Source organism: Hetaerina americana, unplaced genomic scaffold (genome assembly GCF_022747635.1).
Source record: "Hetaerina americana unplaced genomic scaffold, ioHetAmer1.1.p SCAF_9, whole genome shotgun sequence".
Taxonomy (NCBI): domain Eukaryota; kingdom Metazoa; phylum Arthropoda; class Insecta; order Odonata; family Calopterygidae; genus Hetaerina; species Hetaerina americana.
Window position 1 is genome coordinate 19387521 of NW_027287538.1, and position 12173 is coordinate 19399693.

Here is a 12173-nt window from a genome sequence, read left to right on the forward strand (position 1 = left end):
TACGTAAAACGTATTATTCTTACAGGCGTGATGATGACACGAGAAAAAAGAAAAAGACCACTCGCAATTTCTTTTATATATATATATATATATATATATATATATATATATATATATATATATATATATATATTTATTTATTTTTTACAGCCGCAACCACCTGTTCCGCCGGAAGAAAGTAGACTTGAGGGGAGAAGAATGACAGGCGAGAAGGCAGAGAAGGGGAGGGGGGAGAAGAAGGGGGGGGGGAGACAGAGAGAGAGAGTTGAAGGAATGTGGGAGAGGGTAACCCCATTGTGGGAGAGGTTCGAGTTCCTTTGTGATCATAGGATCCAAATGCAAGCCACCTTAATGGTTTGGAGATGTGCACGGTCCACTATAAAAGTAATGCATATTCTCTGGGAAAAATAGATTTATTGATCGCACTTGTACAAATGCCTTAATTTCTTCAAAATACTCTCCCTCTGCATCAATACACTTGCGGAGACGTATCTGCTACGCCTAGGAGGCACCCTGAAACTCCTCGAAGGGAAGGTCTCTCGGGAACATTGTAACATGCTTTTTGATGTTTTCCGCGCTTTTCCAATGCTTTCCCCTTCCAGCTCTCTCTTTAGTCGGGGAAACAAGAAAAAGTCGCACGGAGCCTAGTCGGGACTGTAAGGGGGTTGGGGAATCACCGGGGGGTGGTGCTCCGGGCCAGGAAGTTGGTAACGATGAAGGAAGTGTGACTGGAGGCATAGTCATGGTGGAGCTTGACCGTGTTTTGGTCGAGCTACCAAGTCGAAAAACGCATATCACGCGGAGGCACGTCTTTCCGCCCAGACTACTCGGAGCAAACTGGCGACCGGCTGCATTGGAAGGGCAGACCCCCCCACAACATTTCACGACCGGGTTTTACGCGCTGCCATGGGTAGGTAGTCGCGTCACAATGAATCATGCGCATTACTTTCATAATGGACCATGTATTGGTGCCACTGATGAGTGTTAGGGAGGTTATGATTTAATGTTAGAACAGCAGTTACCGGAAACCTTGTGGAGGAAGGCGTGCACGGGAACTGTTAGAGAGGCTGATGGGGAAGAAGGGTTTGCAAGAGGCACATTGATTGTTTATGCTGATATTGAGGGGTGTAATGCAATGTACAACGTAGGAGGCGGGGAAGCGTTGGCAATATAGTCGGTAAAATACATTTCGGGAGGTGCATGAGGGAGCACCGTGTGTTGGGAGAGAATTGGTGAATTGTGAAGGAAGGAGTGGTAAAGATGGGACATGTTTGACATTTGGGCCGAAATGAGGCTAGCGGAGGATTTCGTTGGTGCTTGAGTAGTTTTCAAGAAGTCACATTGGCGAGTCGTTTAAAAGTCATAAAAGGACATTTAGGCGGGAAGTCAGCCGTTTTTTGCGACTGGTCAGAATGGGGAAAGTCTTCGCGGATCTATTAGAGGGATTCGATACGCGGAAGGTAAACGATGAAGACGGAAAGAGTGTGCGGGTTATCATTTTGGGAAGGTTTGGGTGAGAGGAAATTCCGGAGTTATTTCATCCCATAGGGTAAACACGGTTAAAGTGGGAGTTGTCTAAATTTATCAAGGGAGTTGGGTCTATTGCAGACTCGGTGACCACGGATGGCGAGAGAGTACAGAAGAGTAAGATTTGGTATAGTGGAGGGACTGATGTTAGTGCCTTCTGCATCTATCAACCTAATGAGACGAGCCTAACGGTTAAACTAATGCAAAAAGAATGAGAAACATAGCAATACAATTAGCTTACTTAATTTTAAAAAACGCACATGCCGTTAAAGGGTTTCTCGTTTAGAGATAATAAAAAAAATACTTCGCTTGAATTTCATTCCACGCTACACTCAAGTAGAGATAGGAATGGAGAGATCTAGAACAAAATGATATCTACAGGAACAAATCCCCGGTTCTCTTGCCCGAATCCACCTTAGCCTCTTGCTAAAAGAGTCACATGGCTACTAGCTTTGACGCACTTCCTACCACCCCGCTATATTGACGACCTCACGTAGATAGAGAGCAACGGCTGTCAGTGAAACCCCTCTTGCCGCATCACACCGTCTTGACAATGAAATAAACGCATGAATCAATCGCGATCGTCAACGAATATTATTCGCGAGACGACAGGAGACCTTCAGCCCCTATAAAGTCGTCCAACTCGACCTCAACCCGGCTTCGTTGCCGCGATCTTCCTATCCGTGCTCCCACAACATCGTACTTCCGCCGAGTGCGATGGAAATTCAAATGACCCATTGCCACGATGGAACTATTCATTTAAAGACACATACACACAGCACAGGGTAATCACGACTACGATCACACCAATCGCGAATATCTTTCGAGAAAGTCCGATCTCACAGAGGCGACACACATGCGAAACCTGTGCACATTTGCTGGAATTAAATGCAAACAAACAAACCGAGCTACATAATTTCAACTAACACACGACGCAACAATTGCGGTAGAATGCAATGAAAGTAGTCGAACCTCAGTTAATCTGACATCAAGCTATGGCGAAATTTCTAAATGTTCATAAATCTATGTCGACCACTTCGAAAAAGAATTTGTGCTCCGTCTATGCCTTCTCCGAATTGCCATTTGAGCATTGGGATGCCAGCCCACGTGAGGTAAAACGACGTAAGACAGTTAAGGCTATTTCCGGGATGGGTCATACAACATGACTGGCAGCGCTTGAACAGTTCTAAGGAGTTCTTATCCTCAGCGAATTCAACGATTATCTCTCTAATCCGTCAATACACTTCAATCCAGAGAAACTGTTTTTCAAGTCGAATTATAATCAGAATGAGAAGTCCTACAGAAGGATATGGGGCGCGCTTTGCGAATGCACTCATAAGTGGCAAACGACGCCCAGGAAAGAACTGGGCGATTATTTTTCCGTCTGAAACCTCGCACAAATACATGAGGCTGTGGAATTGCTGTGCCTATCTAGTCTTTTAAGTTTCAAGAAAGCTTTGGCCTCTTAACATTCATTCACCGTGAGATATGACGGTTGAAAAACTACCGTCTGAAATGACCTTGTGTTTTGGGAGATGCATATGTGATGATATTCTGCCAATTACTTCAAGCAGAAATGATGTTTGATTTTTCTTCGCTAGAAGATTTTTAAAATTAACAATCCACTATTATTGAATGAAGAACACAATGTATCTTTCCACTGTTATTTATCTACGTACAACTAGTTTCAACGCTTAAGCGTCATCATCAGGTACCTGACGATGACGCTTGAGCGTTGAAACTAGGACCTCCCTCCCTAGGCACGTGAATAAAGGACAGTGGAAAAATACATTTTATTCTTCATTCAATAAACATGAATTTCCACAAAGTTGAGCCGGGAACAATGGAATATATAACAATTCACTAATTTACAATTCCAACATACTCGTCCTCTTTTTCGAAAAGTTAACGGTTAAGACCCAAGAAAACTACAATTTTCCCTTCCAAAATTTCCTATAACTCTAAACATATTTCCTCAACCGCGACATATCAGCATACAACTATTAGCTGTCTATAGCATTAAGAGTGTGACAACTAATGAACCAAGATCACACAAGGAAATACAGTTGCACTCATATCGACTCAATGTGGAAACAAAACGTACAAACGTGAACATTTACAGGTTAAATAAAGAGCATTTTGTTTTATGCTGTGAAGATAATTGAAGAGGGGTACATAAAAGCGAATGAGACAGTAAAATGGTTCGTATTTATAAGAGTCGGACTAATTAATTGTGTGCACTAAAACCAATATTGTTTTATTTTGTTGTGGAACACTTCACAGAACAACTTCAAAAATTTATATTGGTCGACAGACAATTAACCCCATTCACGATTTAATGAGTACTATTGTTTAGTCTTTGATTAAAATCACATTTATTCTTTCCTCTAGCTGGTTAAACGTATCGAACGTGTTGTGGCGGTCATCCATTTTCTCTTGGTATTGCCCTTAATACAGACTCCCTGCCCTGCTGATGACTAAAACGGGTAATTTGATATGCCAAACAATTATATATGCACGCAAAAACAAAGTAACCCCGAAATCACGAGCATGAATGTTAGTAGCATCAACGAGTAATAACGCACGGCAACAAGCCAGCCGCACCCCACTCGGAACGGTGAGCGAGAGAAGATATCAATAATATTAATGTCATATTATCCCGAGTTTACTCGCATTTCGAAATGAGCAAATTTCTGCTGGTTTCCACAGAGCGATTACCTACTACGCGTAATAACTAAAAGAAGGCTGGTTATTACGCGTAGTACGCAATCGTTCGGTTCGCAAGGGTGATTTGTTTTAACAAACCTGCGCTTAGAATTGATCGCAACAAAACTTGCGAGGATTAAATAGATACATTTATTAAGTCGACAACGTACCGGAGTAATTAATCGAGACCCTCCATGAAAAAAGATCATTTCATCAAGACAAAAGCTTTTTAAGGAGACACGAAATCGACAAGATTTAGACATAGAAATTATGAGCGAATTGCCGTGCGTTTAGAAATGAAATAACTCTTAAGTAATATCTTTAATCACGGGCCCTATGCAATGCCGAAATCAAATATTACATAGTATTCATTGCAGCAAACAATCGAGAAAGTGAAATATACATCACGTAAATATTTTCTATTAGCCGAATCGAACTTTTGCTAGCGCGACAAGGGTTTTTCATGATGATCCTCCAATGTCTACCAAGGTCTATGATGAAGGCAAGTAATATGTAAATATGTAATCCTATAGTTATAAGGAAAAAGATATGTAAACAGCCCAACGGTTCAATTTTTGAATCATTACCCCTACCCCACATTCATATGCAAAAGTAATAGTCAATTATCTCTGAATACCTCACATTTTTACTACGCTGCGCAAAATTTGCCCAACGTTAACGAGCAATTAGCATGCCCAACAGAAATGGACCATTAGTTTGTCCGTAGAACCTAACCAAAGCCTATTTATGTTTCACACGCAGCCATAGGAACTGCATGAGCGGCCTACTGCAAGAGATGTGGGCCAAAGTGTTTGATATGACGGTTGACTTGCAATTTAAAATGGAAAAGTATTTTGGGTTAGAAGCAGTCTCGTGCAACATCACCCCTGCCACACACCTTAGCGGTGGCTGGCAGGGTACTTCGTGAATTAAAAAATAAGTAGAAATGTTTATGTAGCGGAAGTTTCAAGGTGGATCAGTCTGGAACCATGTGCCATTCATTATATTGTGAACACACGAGTTTTAAACAAAAATATATCGTATAAAATCTCCGCTCTCTTATTGAGTATGCAGATGTGATATTATTGCTGATGTCGCAAGTGAACGTAACTATGACCCGGTTTGATTCGATTTTGTTAAATTTTACATAAATAACTGATCTGCATAAATGTATTTAACTGTACTGGGAAACATTTCTGTGCAGCAGTGTGGATGAAACGCAGGTCAAAAGCACTGCATTGAAGTTTTCATTGTTATCGACGGCGAGATTCCCTTCGATCGCTCACCTCTGGCGACCAACCCATTTTGTATTTTATGACGAAAATACCGAAACAGTTGAATGTGGATACCACGTAATGTGGACATCCGCCTAAAAAAGCGAACTTTAAAATAAATTATTTGATAGTCAAATAAAAGGGCCGAAGATGTCGATCAGATCAGATCAGATAACCCACTATACTCATTTTTTACGGAGAAAACGAAAAAATATTCAAAATCTCCGAAATAGTGGTTATTTTAAGCGTGAAAATGTTAGAGTCAAAGGGCCTTATTCGCCGGGTACCTATCGAATGGATGAGAAATCAAGCCGCCGAAAACATCCTGGATTACATGAATAAATACCATTTTGGTCTACATATTCCATGAACTATATTAAAAATGATCCGTTCAGCATTACGTGTTGCACCACCCCAAAAAATATTCTCGCCAATCTCAAAATCTGTTGTGATATTTCCAGGTGTTTTCCCGGGGATGCGGTATGAAAGAGTCTCATGAGATCTCCTAGTTTATCACGGGAGCATGCCAGGTAATCCCCACCAGTGGAACTTAACCTGGATCAAGGTTTGGCTCTTAAACTCCGCCCCTGTCTCCAAGAGAAGATTTTCAAGGTAAAATGCTACATGCGGACGACATACAAGTGCAGCTTTCTCCCTCCTCTTGCTAAGCGTCGCTTACTTCACAGGGAAAGCGTCTAGTGGTAGTAGTATTTAGGGGAGGCGACCGACAGCTAAGGCCATTTGCGCCATTAGGAATGGATGGGAAAGGTGGAGAGAAACCCGGCATCAGCATTAGCCTACTATTGTCGAAAGGCGCCAAGGGGTCCGCAGTTTAACGTCCCATACGACGGACATCGTACACACTCGAAGTCCACTCCACAAAGTACCTCAAGAAGGGATCGGGATACCACTGAAAAAATTTGCCACCCCGGGATTTGAACCCGGGCCCTCACGGTGGGAAACCTGTACGTTAGCCACCGCACCATACCGATCCCCGCTATCAACAGAAATTAGTTAACACCACTCGCATCAAGGTGCAAGCAAGGACATGCCACGATCAGACGAGCAAAAAGAAAATACAATTCCTAAATAAAAATTATGCCCATAGGACCAAAAAATTTCAACTTTCGTGCTCATTTTACCGAATGCAATGCATTAAACACGATGCCACTCTATTGACCGGGTAAAGTTGTCGCCTCTGCCAAGTTGTAAGCATGTACATACACATTACGATCACATGAGGAAATACCCGTTACTTAAAACGTAAGTTAAATTTTGGTATTACTTTACATAAATACTTGCGTTGGAAGATCACAAAATCCCCGAGATCCTCGAATGAAAATATTTATTTAAATTTCCGCAAGTCATAACTTAAGTGGGAGATAATCTGGGTTGACGTTAAACTACAGTCAATCCATCCATCGCCTGAATAACGGTAACAACGCAAGGGCAATACCGCGACCACAATTCGCAGCGTCAAAATAATTGAATGGAGCTACTGCAGGCAAATTATGCGTGCACTAAAAGTTCAAAAACCGCAACAGTTTGATTTGTTTTACTTCAACCGAGTTTCAATGTTGGAAATCATATTTGCCTTACCTTCGTTGAAGAGAGACTTTCCTTTCCTTAGTTATTTCCTCAAGAAGATAACGATTACTCACAATCTTCTCTTGTTTTTTCAGAGTTAGGCTTGTTGTTAATTCCTCATCGACGTCAGCATTATTACCGGCCGTGCATGGAACCGGAAAGATTAGTCCTGCTAGCCACTAGAATTTGACAACGGCTTCATTAATCTATGGAGGGCTGGCTGAAGACACCCGATCGAAAAAGCCGCTAACAGAAGAGGACTTTGATCAAATTATTGAAATATGGTAAAGCGATATCTTAATAATTCACGTTTCCGAACGAAATCACTGAACATCTTTGAAGCTATGACATTTAGGACTGGTACACCGTTAAATCTAATTATCAGTCAATGTAAACACTAACTTAAGTTGAAGATTGGCGACAAATCCAATTTTATACACAAATAAGTTTGCTCATTTGTTAATGTAAACATCGTAACCATAGTAACATTGTCTGTCAGTTAGTTATTGATCTGCTGAATGGTCAGTTTTGAACTTAACGAGCGGTCATAAAACTGAGTTTTGGCCCCAACTGAAGGTTAAAGTTAACCTTCCGTTTGGGAAGACGCTATACAACCTGGCCTATAAGTTTTCTTGATTGTTCCCTGGTGAGAAAGCTGATCAAACTAATCATTCTTATCATTAAGTAAATGATAGGAATTTTCCTCTCCGACGACATCGTGACACTTCAGTGAAATAGAAAGGTATGGATGCAATTGGAAAATATGAGTTCATGGCATACTTTCGGGCTGGAATGCACTTTTCTCCGCTCATGCAATCCGTAAGACATTCGAATTGAACAGTGAACATGCAAACGAGTTTTCCATTGTAACCATCCTTTGGCTCTAACGGAGCTCGTTGTAAGTGACGTCGACCGGAATCGACTCCAAGCTGTGGACTCCATGTGGAGTCGATTCCGGTCGACGTCCTCCACAGTGCGGGCTAAAAGAAAGTGATGGTAGGCTTTCCCTAAGATCCGAGATTGGGTCCCACATCCCACTTCTTCGTTCTCTCCTAGATTCCTCATATGTCTAAATTATCAATAAAACTAAATATTAACAACTATAGCGAACCCACAACACACATGATTAAAACCTTTATGATATTCCCCTAGAAATATTTGCAATAGGTTAACGAATATAATGGGTATAAAAAAACCATAAACAAAGTAATCAACCCGAAGGTCCGTTTGGAAGGTGATGGTAGAGTTCACCCAGGACTAAGCCCGACGGCGTGTGCAATTCACACATCAGGGTAGGGGGGGCAGTTCCTTTCCCTGTGCCGGTTATTGTTTCCCAGTAAGACCTGGTACCCGAAAAATCACACAACTTGGGTGGAGCTGAGGTTGCCCAGAGAGGCTAGCCCGGGAATCAAACCCGGGCCCTCCGGTCAATAGTCCAAAGCTCTACCCCTGGATTACCACTGAAGTTATTTTCGCGGAATAATGGATTCTCGGATCACTTACCTTCATACATCTTAATCCCACAGTAGAGGATCTAGGGGAAGAACGTTGGACCAATTACTCAGGGGCTCAGGTTCGATTCCCTGGCACTCCACTTTGGGGCAATACCAAATTTCCACATGTTCACCTTCTTTAAGTACATTTGTTGTGCACGATACTATTCCTTTAACCCAAATAAGATCGCAAAATACAAGAGTTTAATAATAGTCAGATGAGAAGTTGGATGATCGGCAGATAATACTTTCAATGAAAGAAACCATTTTGGTGGAGGAACCAATATGATTCAAGTATGGAAAAAATATAGAGCTCTGGGTGATTTAGAAAGCAAAGAGCTATCCCGAAAACCGCTCTGTAAAGGAACTAAGCTTCCTATTCATAAGAAAGTCTACATAAAACCTATTTTCTCTTTCTTATTTCAACATTCGAGGGGATTGGATCTGTTGGATATGCCTACGGAATGAGGACGGAAATAGTTCATGGAATATTACTTGACATTCAAAATATATTAATTTAGGAGCGACAAGTTTCCCAAATCTGTAAGGAAACACCAGTACGGAACTTCTTTTCTGAGTTTTTCAGCTAATTCTAAATTGATTAAATTTTACTTTTATAATGTTAGTGCATGCGATTGATAAATACGTCGGAGAAAAGAAAGACAAAAATATGGATTTGGCGGGACATGGAGGCAAAATCATTATTTTTAACTGAAATCGTGGTTCTGATTACTATGATAATTTCGCCGTGGCCGGTCCAATTTAAATTTAATCTATTTGTAACGCTCAAATTTTCTCGGAATAGCTATAAGCTCTAACCTTCCACAAGTTTATTCCCCGCGCAAGGACTCGTCGCTAAGTCTTCCGAGTAATTGGCACACACAAGAAAATTTTATTTTTTAAATTCTTTTTATTAAATTTTTTACTAGAGGAATGTGCTTTCCGATTTGAACACGTTAACTATTACGCTTTCTACTTTACGGCTGTCGCTGCATCTTCGTCCATTCGATAAAAACTAGCAAGCGCGAAAAAACAGATTGATAAATAAAATTTTGTAGAAAACATTCTTTGCCCTCATTAACAACTAAGTGGAGGTTGGAGTAACGATGGGCCATGGGAAAGATACCCTCATCTAGCTAAAATACAATTCACAATCCGCTTCATGAAAGTCATCATTGTCATATACCTATGAACACATCTGATTTTAAACCTACCATTAACATAAATGTTAACGCGAAAATCTACACTTTGAAAAGAGTTAACAGATGTTTGATTATCCCGTTGGGATGTCACGAAGGAAAAAATAATGGCGCATAAAGAAAATTAAAATATTTTGTAACAAGAAATCTGTAGGGCAAAGGCATTCAATGGACTTGCATGTTAACTTCTTTGAAAATTCCTCCCAGGAAGAACATTGTATGCGACTTATACCTGGGCGTTAGTGGTGTACTTCACTTGAAAGCAAAAAATTGGCAAGTCTTCGGGATTACTTCTGACACATTATCCAAGCAATGATGTGATCTATGCAATGTAATAAAAATATTTACTCGAAAGAAAAGTTTCAGTCTAATTCCTACCTAATTGTGGCTTGTTTCAATGTACGCACGTGATTATCTTATCCATCGTCGTGATTTTTCGCCAATGACGAACAATCGATAGAGTTGACCTTAACTAAACAAGCAAATTCTCTCAATCATGCACTGAACTAAACACAGAAATTTCCTTCCAATACCAACGACCCCCAGATTAAGAAGCCTCGGATAACCCTTGGATCAAAGAAGAAAAAAACTTTCGGCATCTTCGGTGGACTTCGTGTCACTAAGCCATTGGTCTGTGATGTCGTCATCCATCAAATCACATCTGCACCGAATGTGCAGTTATGGAACGAGACTGCCCACCAGTCGCGAATTTCTCTCCATCACATAGTATTTCTCTGATACAGCAAGATTGACATTTTGTAACGGTAACAGCTGTGATTCCGGATCTCAAGGCGCCCCATAGATACAACAGCACGCAACTAATTCCGTCTATTCCAAAGGATATGATAGAGGTTTCATACAGACGTCTACACCGATAGAAGAAAAATCTTTGATATCGAAAAGTTGGCTCAAATGGATGGGCTCACTAGCTAACCATTGGCTAAATATCCGGTTGATTCACGTTCAATCGCAAATTCACTGGTGCATCATGTGAACTGTCGCTTTCTTCTGCCTCAAGCATTCGGAGATTTCAGGAAATTCGTAGGTGCAATAGAAAGTAATGAAATCGTCCTACTTATTTCCGGTTGTAGATCCCTAGTACACTTTCGCACGCGGTGTTCATGCACCAACGATTAAAGGAGCAGCTGGCTATGACAGCAGTTCCGGAAACAGTTCCAGGTCTTGACATTTTTCTCCATTTCAAACGGGAAGAAGGAGCAAGAAAAAAAGCACACCAAATAAATTTGAACACTTTTAAAAATATATTGTTGCAAACTGAACTTACTCCAACCATGACAATCAATTACAGTACGGCGAGACCAAAAGCGAAAACAGAGCTAAACCAAAGGGTCTGAAATGGGAATTCTTCACTGGGGTGACAACTAGCGACCTCACAAATGCCAAATTTAATAAGAGAAATTAATAAAAAATAACAATAGACAATTAGGTAGCATTAGCACGCCTTAAAATATTTTCAGGACACCATTTCTCTTTAAGACTTACCGGCCAACTAGTTCGACTAAATTTTATGCAACGACATAATGAATCAAATTTCCCAGTGATAATAAAAAATATAATTGTAGAGACCACAGCAGTCCAGTGAGAATAGCGCCCGACCCCAAATGAAAATTGATGCAACAATCACTTTTTTTCAAATTTAATTACACGAAAATTATAGGAATTTTGAATGAACGTGTATCTTAACGATGAAGTTTTTGATTCTCAGAACAATTTTCAAAGCTGACGAGGAATCCTAATTGCCACGCACTACTTTAAAACCGCACACTTAAATTTAGTTAGAGAAAAGTTACTCATCAAGTTGAATCGAGAAGGATTACACTAAAACTATTCTGCGAAGACCCTGCAACCTTTCCTATCCGCCTGATGAGAAGCCATAGACAGTTGATGAAAAAATTTATCAGGAGTAAAATATTTCCTGGCCTACCAAAGTCAATAAAAAAATAGCCTTTCACAGATGATGGTGAAATATTTTATTCGTATGTATACGTCCAATTACACGGCATATTCTATCATTATACCCCACGCATTCAACTCTGCAAGTAAAACTTGACTCAATTAATCCTGTGAATGGGCATGAATATTTTATTGAGAAAAATACCTTTTGTAGGCTGAAAGAAATAATACTTCACGTTAAACGAAAAAGAGTTAACCAGGAGTCAGAAAACCATGTTTTCGTCCCTTACGCTAAGCCTGTAAGAAGAAGAAATTTTTGTAATGCTTACTTACAATTAAGAAATAATTTCCGTTGAATTCAGCAAGTAGTACTGCCTAAATTCGATGTAATTCTGGCTGACAACATCCAGAAGCCGCAGTGTCCACACACCTTTCAACCACTTACGCCATGACACTTGAACAGCGTTCACAGA

At 40.5% G+C, this 12173-nt stretch overlaps 1 protein-coding gene across 2 annotated transcripts in view; it reads right to left on the reverse strand.

Annotated features, from left to right (window-relative positions):
• LOC139699103 (transmembrane protein 53-B-like) overlaps positions 1-12162 on the reverse strand; it is a 38497-nt gene extending 26335 nt beyond the window's left edge. Inside the window, exon 1 of one of the 2 annotated variants that reach the window (XM_071598126.1) lies at positions 12034-12162. The gene's annotated coding sequence lies outside the window, so the exon portion shown is untranslated. Of the gene's footprint in view, positions 1-11905; positions 11945-12033 lie in introns of those variants that run through there. The other variant, XM_071598127.1, reaches the window with a different exon arrangement.
• Between the last annotated feature and the right edge of the window lie 11 nt (positions 12163-12173).